The sequence below is a fragment of the Culex pipiens genome, chromosome 1, assembly GCF_016801865.2.
Source record: "Culex pipiens pallens isolate TS chromosome 1, TS_CPP_V2, whole genome shotgun sequence".
Lineage (NCBI taxonomy): Eukaryota > Metazoa > Arthropoda > Insecta > Diptera > Culicidae > Culex > Culex pipiens.
Genome location: NC_068937.1, coordinates 35,758,637 through 35,772,040, shown reverse-complemented (window position 1 = coordinate 35,772,040; position 13,404 = coordinate 35,758,637). Strand labels below are relative to the sequence as shown.

At 34.3% G+C, this 13,404-nt stretch overlaps 1 protein-coding gene across 1 annotated transcript in view; it reads right to left on the bottom strand.

Moving 5' to 3' along the window:
* LOC120429639 (alpha-2A adrenergic receptor-like) overlaps nt 1-7,602 on the bottom strand; it is a 186,660-nt gene extending 179,058 nt beyond the window's left edge. The window contains exon 1 of the mRNA XM_052706593.1: nt 6,525-7,602. The gene's annotated coding sequence lies outside the window, so the exon portion shown is untranslated. The remainder of the gene's footprint in view (nt 1-6,524) is intronic.
* Nucleotides 7,603-13,404: the final 5,802 nt, after the last annotated feature.

Genomic DNA, 13,404 nt, shown 5'->3' with positions numbered 1-13,404 from the left:
TGATTAAATTTGATTTGAGTGCAATCTTTGAAGATGACTAAATTTGAGTACTAGAATAAAAATGAAAATCTAAAATTTGAAATTCTCACTTTCGCAAAGATTTTCACACAAACCACTTGGCTGGTAGTGGTGATGTTGAAAGCTTAATGGGTGATCGACCCGTTCAAAAAAAGCGCTCCAATCGCGAAGCGAAAATTCAAGTGACAATTATGACATCGATCGATCAAGCACTTTGGCACAGATAAAGAGGGTGGGGTGAGCTTTAAATCTGCCACCCTCGTATTTATTAATTCCACGTTTTTCATCCAGCTTGGAATTCGTCCCAGGATACACATCAATTAGGGTGCGACGAGGGGCAAAAACAGGAAACTGCCTCCACCTTCGGTTCTTTTGCTGAAAACTCTGCTTTTCCGGAACAGTTTTGTCCCTGTCATTAATCATAAAATGGGTGAAATTTGTGGAGTTTTTTCGCGTTCGTGAGGAAAGTGGCACCAAAGTGCTTTAACAGAATTTTGCTTGAGTTATTGAAGTTCATTTTTTTGTTAGAAAAGTAACAAAATTTCAGTTCAACTGTCAAAATCTGCGTAGAACCCACAAAAAAAGCCAAACACTTTCAGCAAGATTTTCAAAACTCGCACCATATTTCACTCACGACCACACACACCACTCTAAGCTCTCTGCTGATGAGGAGGCTTCAAACTCAAACACAATCCCATTTCCATCTCGCCACCAGCAGCCCTCTCTGTAAAGCTCTAGCAAAATGTAAATCCTTCACCCAGCAAGAAGCGCTGGACGACTTCTTAGTATTCCGGGTGCGTGTCCCCCCTCTTTCCCCCCAGGGGGGGTGGAGGGGAGGCAGGATCACAAGTTGACCGTTTCTCTTCATCAAGCTCGTTTTGATCCCTGTTGAGCCGTGCCTCATCCGAACGAAGAGAAGCCAGAAGAATCAACTCTGGCCGCCACCCCCCAGTGTGAAATCCCTTCGGGGGGTTTGGAAAAAAAGCTGTGGAGGGAAGGACGGGTTGCCACCACTTTAGAACTCCCACAGCTGACGTATTTGTCAACTGATGGACCCTCGGGGCGTAATGTGTCTCGACTGTTGGTTGAAAAAGAACTCGGGATGGAGAATCCAGTAGATGAAAAATCTTTGTATTAAGCTCGTAGCAATAATGGGAAGAATGTACTGGAAATACTTTGGTTCTGAAATCGAGACGCTTGAAAATTATTTCTTTTTTACGTTAGTTCTATGAAAAGTAAAACAAATTAAACAGTATTTGAAGCTTTTAAAGGTGTGATTTTCAAATAACCTTCGATAAAAGATAGAATAATTTCTTCTGGAATTCCTCAAATTAGGCCGTTGCAAATATTTTTTGAAGTTTATGTCTCTCAGCTCTAACCAAAGTCGAGGGGGGGAGGGGGGGGGGCAAAAAAATAAAAAAAATATAAAAATTGAAATTACAAGCCGAGGTTTCAACATTTGGATGAAAAATGTGTTTTAAAATGCCTTTCACACGCGTCCAGTTGCTTTCCAATCATTAGTTTTCAAAATATCGATGTACCAACGGAATTTTTTTGCACGAAAAAAAAAAACTTTTCGTGGCACTGTACATTGGTATTTTATGAAAATGTAATTTCTTTTTCAAAAGAGTTCAAACATGCTAAATATGATTACAAAGGCAGGAAAATACATTTTAACTGGTTTTCAGTTGATTAAACTTAAATTTTCATTAAAATTTTGAAGTTTTTCGAAAAAAAAATTTGCCCCCTGATTAATAAGGCGGATTTTAGGGGGGGGGGGGGGGGTGACATAAACTTTGAAAAATATTTTCAACGGCCTTACTGTTTTAAAGAAATTTGATTTAAAGCCGATTCAAAAGTTTTTTGAGAGCCATTTTTCCTTTTCGATTCGGGTTTATGGAAATATAATGTGTTATTCTTACTAAAGATTCAGAATTCATAATCAGCATAATTTAAAAATAATTAATCAAGGAAATTTAGTCGGAAAAATTTCAAAAAATCACTGTCCATCGATAATTATTTGACGGAGTATCAATTGAAAATGACCAAACCGGGCTGTCTTCAATCTCCGAATTCTGTGAATTTATTTCACTTGGCGAATGTAACTTTGACTACTTGGAAACATTATGAAAGGGTAAATTTGAGAAATTTTACTTTTTACAATTTTGGAAATATTAAAAAATGCATTTTTTAGAGCAACATTCTTTTAAATATTCATCATCAAAAGTATGTATAAAGATACGACATTCCCAAAATGATTCAGTTACAATATTTTCCGTAATTTCTTTCTTAAATCATAGTCCAGGCCACGAATGAGCTAATTGACTAAGTTTGACATTGATGATCGGAACTACACATCAGTCTTCATACTGGAGCAATGATAATACTGCTTTCATTTTTGAATTTTTCACTACAGAAAGGTATAAGGTGTTGCCCAGTCAACTCAATCGAAATTCTGAAACGGAATTCAATTCGAATCGTTTACGTATTCCGTTTCAAACGCTACAACCGATACGTACACTGTTGTACTTTGCATAACTGTCCAATCATTATTTTTACTGTTACTGTTACTGTTACTGTTTATATGGGAGGGATATTTTGATTCCAATATTAACAAGATGATCTTTTCTTTCCTTTTGGTTTCTTTAAATCTAATGTTTTTGAACAAGTATATTAGGTGGGATTGATTAGGAATTAGCAAAGGTATGAGATTTTTCTACGATTTTTTTTTGAGTGTTTTAATGACCTGACATTGCGGTTTTTCGTTAGTGTCACACAAATGTTGGCTGTCAAACTTTATGTAGATATCTAGAGTTTTTTTTGAAAAGGTCTTATAAGCTTTTGTATTTCATATGTTTATAGGACCTATTAAAAAAAACTTCTAGATATGCAGTGAGACATTAAAAAAATTAAAAACCACAATGATGTAATCCAAAACTATATATGGATGAGTATTAACTGTTTAGATGATTTTTAACGTTTTGTAAATAACCCAAAATATAGACAATTAAATTCCATGTCTTTTGAACGGAGGACATTTTTAGAAACATTTCTAAAAATATAGTTGAGGCATAATTCTGATCATAGCAGACCTCTTGAAAACTTTGTTTTACATAATTATTTTTAAAACTTCCTGAAAATTACTTGCATACATAAAAAAATCCTGTTTGGTTATGGAACATAATTTTGGATTCATATGGTCCAATTTTCAAATAGGGATCATCTTCAAAACACTTGGACATTTAAGGGTAGAGGAAGTTCGTCAATATTTCAAAGCCCCAGATGATGACTTTTATTTTTATTATTTATTAATCTTATTTTTTTTGCAAGATTGATTATCAGTTGTTTGATGTTTTTTTTTTTAATTCGTTAATTTATATAGTTTGAGATTATTTTTTTAATCTTAATCAAAAATAAATATGGATTGTGAATTTGAAGATTCTGAATTATACTTTTAAAAGGGTAATGACAAAAGTAAATATTTGATCAGGAAATCGATCAACAAAAAATTGTTTTCAAGATACAGATTTAAAATAAAGCTTCCAGCATAGCTTGTAGGAGCGTTTAAAGTAAAAGTACGCGTTTTCCACAGTAATTTCCATGTATATTTTAACCCACCAGCGACAAGCCAAATTTGGTATATGAGTCCCGGTGGGTATCTTCAACAAGATGGCCTTTATTCCAGCCGGATCCAAGCACTTTCGAAAAAAAAACCCACCCTAATGTATACAGACAAAACTTTAACGGATAATTTTATGAACGAAAGAACAGTACCAATACTAAATATATTTTTATTTTTTCGGGTAAGTCAGTTTGGATTTTTGCAACCTGCTATGTTTTTGTAATAAGGGAATTACATTATTTAGTATTTTTTTCGCTGTCGTTGAGGTTGATTTTGTTATCAAGATATTTATAATAAGATGTTTTTTTTTTTATTTTTATGCCTCATTATCACCCAAAGTGATAGTGTTTTTTTTTAACAAAACAATTTTGATGTTGATAATAATTCATAACACAAGATCATAACCAAAAGATGAGAAGCATTTTAAAAATAAATAAGAGTATTTACAATTAAAACTGCTATTCAAATCATCAGTTCAATAAGGTGAACGTACACATCTCAAAAAACTTTTCGAAATGTCTTAATCATTGACCTAAGCAAAAAAAAATTCTCGCATTCTCTAGTGAGGGTTTACATTGATTGTGAATGGTATAAGCTGCGTTTTTCACCTACTAAAAATGATGTATTTTTCTTTAAAAAATATAATATTTTTTATTTGTTTTCAAATTATTTTTAATTTATTTGAATGAAAATGTATACAAGACTAAAAAAAGACCGTGAGTTATAAATTTGATTTCAAAATTCATCGCGATCCAAAAATTCAATCAGATCTTGCACACACTGTATACATAAACCTCATTGAAACAAATACCTATTCGCCATTCCCATCAAGCTGAAATGAAGAACTATTGCTATGCTTTAATCGCTTGCTTGATCGACTATTGCTTCCCGAGCAGACGGAAATAACGTGGGAATAACATTTTTTGATTTTTGAAAATACTAGGCCAATAACATTTCATGTTATTTATAACAGGATTTGTTATTCGTCGTTATGATTTTTTATTTGGATTGTTATTGTAATAACAGACTAATTACATTTTTAGTTATTCTTCGAACAAATCTTTGTTATTATTTTTTGTTATTTTAACAATTAATCCGATCATCCCATTAACAGTTCGCGGTATTCTTCCATAACAAAAAATGTTATTCCAAAGTTGTTTTGGCTTTCAACCAATATCAGACCAATAAAAAAAATTGTTATGATAACATAAACTGTTATTAAACCCTTATGCAAAAATGGATTTTTCAAGAAGATTCCATAACACTTTCTGTTATTTTAACAATATTTGTTATTGAAATGGCATGAATTTTGTTATTACCGTCTGCCCGGGTTGCATTAATATTCAATAATTTCAGTTAATTAAACAATAATAATACCGTCATCCGGGGACATTTGGTATGGGGGTGAGATTGCGTTATGAAAATTTCGGTGACCCAATGTCACCCCTGATGACGGTAATAAAGAAATTTCATAATTTTAAAAGAATACTTTCAAAATAAAGCAAAAATCTTTTCAAAATCAAAATCATATCATTAATTAACTTGAAGTCTTTCCGTCCGATTCTATCCATCAAGCAGAATTTCGTGTATTTCAATCGATGATAACATATCAGCACTATGACAATCAATGACAGCTTTCGTTTCCAGCTTAATTCAATTACACAGCAAAAAAAAATTTGGAATGTTGAAAATTTTATAGGTTGAATTTTTATAGGTTGAATATTACCCCTTTTTCGAGTAATATTACCTACAGATTGTGTTAAAATTTGAACCTGATGAATATTCACCAGAAACTGATGCAAATTCATCCTTTTCTGAATTAATTTTTTTTTGACCCAAAATCTGTCATCATTTCCTGATGAATATTACCATCATTTTTTTTCTGTGTAATTAAATGCTCAATAGAAAGTAAGCAAGCAAGTTTCTTACAAAAGTTTCACAATTAAAATTGCTTTAAAAGTGAAAATGTTTAAATTTGCTGGAAATAGATTACAAATGAAAAACCTGGTTGGCATACGAAAATTTTCTCCAAAAAATAAGTTTTTTTTTTTTGCAATGCCGCTTTACAGACACTTCTTTTTCCTGTCCATTCGAAAAAAAAAAATAGAGTGCAGGAATATTCATTAGATTTACAGACGTTGTAATTTCAGTTTACTTCTTTGAACGTGAAAACCGACACCTTATTTTTCTATTCTTTTATTAGACCTGAAATTTAAACGCCTCAAAAACTTGTTACAGGAAAATCTCACATCACATTTTGCATATTGTTGTATAAATTTCTATTGCATATTCTATTTGAATACAGAAATTTTAAACTTTTCAGCACATGTATCGAAAAGTGATTCTTTTTAATACTGTTTTGAAGTTTGAACAGGATTTATCCTACGGTTTCCAGAGAGGTCATTGACAACAACAAAATTTGTAAACTTGCTGGAATGTATTAGTTGAATATGTCTTAGAAACAAGTTAAATTGAAAATCAATGAATTCTATTCAAATAGTACAACAAAACTCCTTAAATTTGAATCAATTCAAAATATCGACTCTTTTTCAACTTAAATCAGCTACAAAGCTAATCCCCTTCCACCGATTAGCCAAAATCAAATTTGTCACTTTTTCCACGACTTTGCAGCCAATTCTTCGCAGGTAGCATCCTTCGACTGCCTGCCACATCCCAGCGAAAAAAAGCCATTATTTACGATCGATACCATCCTCCGCGTCCCGTAGAACCCAAATCACCGCCTCCAGTCATCTGTGAGGTAGAGGGGGGACGAGACGAGACGGCACGGCCTTTTGCAGACAATTTACGCCACGTCGGGAAAAAGTTCAATTTATCATTCTCAACTGCTTTTTTTGTGTGTATTAAGGTAGCTGCCGTAGCTTACCGTTGGCGAATTCAGCCTCCACCGCCGTTGCTCTCGATTAATCCTTCACCTGCCCTGGTTTCCGAATTCTTGCTGGCCAGACAGTTGATTTCGATTTTTCCACCTTCTTGTGGGGAATTTTCCTCTTTTATGAACTTGTAAATTTACCCAACACTTTTTCACAGTAAAATTGCATACATTTTGATGTAAACTTACTTTTATCTCACAATTTCTCAAACCGTTACGTCGTTTATGAACGCGCCCCTCTTTTTTTCCTCCCCTTTTCACGTGGTATCACAAAAGGAGGAAAAAACACAAACACAGCTCTATTTGCCGCGCGCGAAACTGTTGTTATTTTTCACTTGTTGGTTGGCGCCGGAATCCCGCACCACGTTCCGTTCGCCTGCACTGTCAGTCCGCTGTCAGACATAACCTCCAAGAAGTCGTCGTCGCAGAAAGGGGTCGGACGTAGTTCTACGTTGAAGAAAAAAAAATTTATTTCCTCCCAAGTCTGCTCTGCTTTTTTTTTTTCTTAAAGGATTTATTTATTTTGACTTAAATGGCCTAAGCTGACAGCTTCTTCCCAGAACCAAGCCCAGATAATCGTCATGATCCAATCAGGAAGAGGCGCGTACCGGATCCTTCTTTTAATATCCAGGAATCTTCCGGATTACCAATTCACGGCACGACTGTCATCCTTTCGCCGTTGCTTCCAGGAGATTCGCACCCTCACTTTTCGGAAGAAATTGCCCCTTCATTTCTTCCTTTCCGCCAAAATGGTCATCAATATCCGGGGAGGTTCCCCAAAATCCGCAACACTTCACGATTTCACAAACCCAACCTCCCAAACCAAGTGGTCCAACCTTCCACCGCTTCCTTCGATCCGGAATTCCTCGGAGTCCCCGGTCTAGGGTTCCAGGTCCCCCTCCCAAATGACCCGGTGGTTCCTCGCCGCGCGCGCCGTGAGGACACACACACCCAAAACGAACCGGACCGACCGAACGCACGAACAAACGGGAGGACACTTTGATTTTCGGTACTTGCCCGGGACGAGTCGAAATCCGTACTGACGGAGGGCACGGCCGGAGCGTTTTTTTGTGCTGGCGGCAAGTTGATAGTCGGGGTTTGTTCCGAAAACCCGATCCAGCGGAGCGCTCCAGCTGGTTTGGGAAATCGTCGGAAAAGTGAGAGAGGGAGAGAGTGGATGAATTTGGAGCGGGTCTCGCGAGAGAGTGGAATTCTGAGAGCGAAAAAAAGAGTAAAAAGGGAGAGAATGAACGAAGTCAGAAAAGAGAGTGAGTTACTGAGAGTTTATAAAGAGAGAAAAAGGGATGCTGTGTGTTTTATCAATTTGAGAGAGTGATAAGAAGGAAAATGCGCGCGGAAAACCATCAATCAACAAGGCGCGATTCGAGGAAATATCGGTCTAGTTCTACGAATCGATTGTAATGAACATGTGTTGTGGATTGTTGAGAGCAGACTATAGGGAATTTCGGAGAATTTATTGTGATGCATTTGATCAGGCCAATTAAACAGGGATGATTGCAATAATTTCTGCGAAACTGCTTGAATTCAATTAGCTTCTAATAATAACAGGAAAATTCCATGAAAATTTGTAATAACAAACATTGTTTAAAGCAGGAGTGCCCAACCTTTTGGCCCTGCGGGCCAGATTTGATTTTTCTGAAGCTGTGTTGGGCCGGTAGTAATAATAGTGATAATAGTTGAAAACATAAACAAATTTTTCACATAATTTTTTTTTGAATTATTTTTTTAGCAGTCAAATTGATAAATAGTGTTGCAAATATGATAATTACAAAATAACTTTCAAAAAAGGTGTTGATAAATTTTTATTTGTTTAAAATTGAATTAAATATCCTTATACTATTAACTTTTTAAAAACATTCAAATTTAATTGTTCGTTGTAAGTTTCCTAAAGCTTAATTTCCTTAACACAAAATACAAAAAAAAATCAATGGGGCATGATAAAATTTATTGAAGCGCAATTTGGATGCAACACTTCTATACAAAAAAAAACACTTTTGCGTGGTTTTACACCTTTACTTTAATTTTAAAGTTATTCTTTGAATTTCGAAGTTTATTAAAAAAAGTGTTTCCCCCTTATTTTTTTAATCATTTTGGGAGTTTTTTAAGGGTGCACAGCAACCAAAGAAGTTGTTGTCTTCTTATTCCAACAAAAATTTCAAACTTACGTCTCAATCCTGCAACAATCTGATTGTAAAATAAGGCAAATTTTGCTGTAAATCGCTTTGTAGACAGTACCTCAGGGGGTGAATAAAAAATTCTATCGATAGTTCGCGTAGTTTTGAAAATACTAAAATATCTGCAACAAAAATCTTGGATGACACCTGGACTGGTTGTGCACCGTTAATCATTTTGGGATTTTTTTAATGTTTGAAAATATTTGCAGCAATCTTCATTGTAAGTATGATCAATTTGCTTTTGTAACCTTTTTTCAAACAATATTTTGTATTTTACTGAAAAATTGTTTAAAAAAACATTATTGCTTGTTCACTCATTAATTTAAAAAATCAAGTTTAATCAAATTAAAAAAGCAATTCAATCCTCAAGTAAAAACAGTAAAAACTGATTAAAATTCAAATTCAGTGTCTTTCAAATAAAGCTCTTAGACCCACCTTCACGTATACCTATCGACACAGAATCAAAAACTGACCAAATCGTCTGTTCTGTGCTTTCTTGTGACAACGACCATTTTGATTATAAATATTTTCAAAACTATGAAATCAAAAGATTGCATTGCCTTTAGCAAGTGTGTAAGAACATAAATTTTTGAAAAACAAGAAAATTTTTCCACATTTTCCAACACGTGTCGTGTCACAAGTGTGCTCGATCATTTTGATGATAAATTGGTCTATGTCACAGGTGTGCACAGCAAATTCTGATGTTCGTTTTTAGTTAATATTTACTAAAAACTGCACTACTGAAATTTTCAGTTAGTTTTTCGCTGAACTTCAGTTAAAATTTGTATGGAGCTGTCAAAGTTTGCTGAAATTTCAGCAAGTTTTCATTTACTGAAAATTTCAGTAGTGCAGATTTCAGTAAATTTAACTGAATTCAGTAATGAGAAATTGGTGTGTGTATTGCGATATCCGGGAAACGGAAGCGAGTTCCCAAAACCGGGTTAAAGCATCTTGTAGTGTTTGTTAAGCATAGCAAAACGTCATCATTAACTCATTTTCGACCAAAATGGTCTACGCCACAAGATAGCACACAGCAGACGAAATTTCTGTCCGTTTGTGTGTATGTGTGTTACCAATAATGTAGCTCAGTTTTCTCAGCACTGGCTGGACCGATTTTGGTCAAGTTGCATTCGACTTGGTTTAGAGTCCCATATATCGAGTTTCAAGAAAATTTAAGTTTCGATAAGCAGTTGAAAAGTTATGTATACAAATGAGTTTTCGCTTATATGCGGATGTTAGATAAATGGCTGGAAATCATATCAAACGTCATCATGCTATATATTTTTTGACAGGTAGTCGAAAGGCCCTTCAAACGAGTCTAAAATTTTGAAGATCTGGCAAACCTGTCTCAATTTATACCCACTTAAGTGATATTTATGTACTTTCCTGAAGCCGTATCTCACTTATCTGTACGATAATATGTCTGGATACATGGACTAGATCTTAATTGAACTTAGTTGGTTCCATACCTAAAACCTTGTTTTCTGCGCACTTTGTTTTCACAAAGTTTATAATCCAGATGAATATTGATCCATATTTGGTTAGGAGTGAGGAAGGCACAAGCCACATAGGTGGATCAAGCAATTTTTTTTGTTCGTGATATATTTTTCACTGCATTTGTTGTGATTTTTTTCTACAATTGATAAATCTAATAATCAATTATTTAATTATTTTTAACTATACTGTTTACTGAATTATTCAACTAATATAAAAATATACAAAAATTAAATGTTTCCAAAATTTTCAAAATATTTTTTTTTTCGAAACGATCATAAAATTTCACAAGTGATCTATTCGAAACATCGAAAATTGTACCATTTGGTGCTGAGGTATTGACATTAGAAAATGTGGAATGTTTTCAGTTAAAATGATATTTTAAGTGGCAATATCTTGGAAACGGTGCACTTTAAAAAAAAATCTGTAATATACTTTTCGATTGCAAATTTGATTTTACATTACGGCGGCAACATTAGTGACAATTTTATTCTTTAGCTCAGAATTTACGGATTTTGGGAAACAGATTTTTTGTAAAATTGGCATTTTTTCCGTGTATCTGAATCTGAATTTATCTGAATAGTCCTCATCAATGAGCCTTTTCCGAAGCCACAAAATTACAAATTTTCGAATATTTACGTACCATTTTTGTATGAACAGTTGCCAAAATTGTTTGGAGACTTGTATAGGTGAACCATCGATACAAATGGCTTCTTGTGTCATTGGAAAGGCCCCCACAAAGCTTGAGCCAAATCACTGTTGAAGGGGGATGATTGTGGAAGCGGGAATGAGGATAGAGCGAATGTCACCCGGGGTTGTGTTAACGTGTAAATAGAGACCAACAACTCTTTCTTGTTAAGAATTTCGCACTGGAAAAAAGAGCAGTGAAAATTGGGAGGTGAGAATTTGGGCAGTTTAATATTTTTACAACACAGATTACCAATACAGGAAAATGCATTTGAAATAGTTTTCATCTGAAAAAAAAACTAAGCATCTGTGCAAATTTTGACCAAAATTCAAAAAAGCATTTTGGGCAAAAATTCCACGCCTGAAGCCTGAATATTTGGATGGAAGCAGCGCACCGTGCAGACCAAAACGTAAGAAACTAGTGTTTTTCATACATTTTTCAATTTTTTCCCATACAAACTTCATCTTCGAGTATCAGTGGGTAAATGTTGACCGATTTTGCTCATATTTGGCCTAGAGTCCTAAAATAGCTCATGGAACAATACAAAGCTTGTGGAGCGAGGTTTTGAGAAAAAGTCCCATATTTTGGGCACCCTAAGCAACAGCTTTAAAAATAAAAAAAAATGGAATCATTTTCCTGAAATTTTTAAGAAATCCTCTCTTAAAACCAGTTTAGGAAAAATTGCATGAAATTCCAATACCATCACCATGTAGGAAAACAATTTTTCTCTGCTGAGATACAGTTGTGTATTTTAGTCAAATTAAAATTAGAAAATTCCTTATGGAAACTCAAATTAATCATTTACATTACTGAAGAAGTGATGTACTGCGTAATCTTTTTATTTCCAAATCTTTCTTATAGTTTTTTTGACATGCAAAATCAATCATTTTCATTGATGTGACTATGTGACTTATGCGTAAAAAAGAAGAGAAGCATTGATAATTAATGAATTCGGTACAGCAGAATTTTATTTAATACGCATTTTTGCCATTTTTTGTTGTTGTAGAAGGGGTTCCATAAAAACAAAAAATCATTCGGTCAATAAATTTTTATCTCAAACAAATCAATTTCGACAAATTGAACTACCATAAACTTATGAAATCATATTTTGAAATTTATGGTCGACAAAGACTGTCAACGATTCAGCTATAGTGAACGACAAGATATAACATTATATTTGACCAGTTCAAAAATAAACCCGAAAATATTTCCAAAAATCATCGACAGATTTCAAAAAGAATTAATTATTAAAAATGGCTTTTTTTAATTGTAATAAGGCTGGCACATATGTTACTTAAAGTTTTTGTCACCTACATCTTAGTTCTACAAACCTCCCTTAATCATTCAAACGTTAAACTCATTTTCCCACCGTCCCTCACTACGCAACCACCCAGACCCAGACCGCTCTCAATTTGCACCTGCTAGGGCAAGGTTTACAATGAAGAAAAACGAGCCGCCACAGCCACACCGTAAAAGCTTATGCTTATGCTCATATCAAGCAGCCTCCTCCCTACACCAACCCCACCCAGCTGTTCATTTGATCGAAGATTCTACACCTAGAACCGAACTTTGTCAGAAATGACGACTGTTTACACTTGCAGCACTCTCTCGAGAAGAGATGGCTCTCTTTGAGCAAGCTTACTTCTCTCAGTGAACGGACGAAAATTCTCACGGAGAGAGAAAGAATGAGAACTGCCGGAGTAGGATTTCGGTACGCACGCAAAAAAGTTTGAGAGTGAGAGAATCGGCGTTCAACAGTTTTGTCGGAAAAACATTGAATTTTCGCTGGAAAAGCGAGAGAGATTAAGAGAGAGAGTGAGAGAACGCATGAGCGCAAGTTGAGGTTCATTTGGGGGGCGCATTCATTATTTATCACAACGTGATAAATCACTTTGATTTAAGAAGCAACAGTCTATTTCTTCGAAATGAACGTTAATCTCTGAGTGCCCTTATTAGTGCTAGTGATGACGAAATTGGAATAAGACTTTGAACTAAAGGATTTCTCAAAGGGGGTCCAAATGAATTGTGGTGTGATCGAACATATTTTAACATATAATTTAATAAAGGAACTCAGATTGCAAGAAATCCTTTCAAATGATTACCTTGAATTCAGCGTAACGTACTGAAATTGTTTTATCTAAATACTATTTTTTTCTCGAGTATAAATACCCGTCTATGCAAAAGTTTGTATTAAAATCAGGTTTCGAGCTTCCAAACGGCTTTTAACAAATATACATACTCAATTCCCCAGATAATAAATCATGAATCACAGAGATATTTTTTTATTCTTTTGGGTTTATTGAAAGCTTAAAATCCTTAAATTTTCTAATATTTATAATTTCAAATCTTATAAAAATAAGAGTAAATCTTCATGAATTTCATGGTAAAAATGAAACCCTTCTTTTATTACACATTAAAAAAGAAGGGTATGTATATCTCTTTAAATTGCAGATCTCGTAAAACTGAACCCATCCTTTTTTATATTTTTTTATTTTTC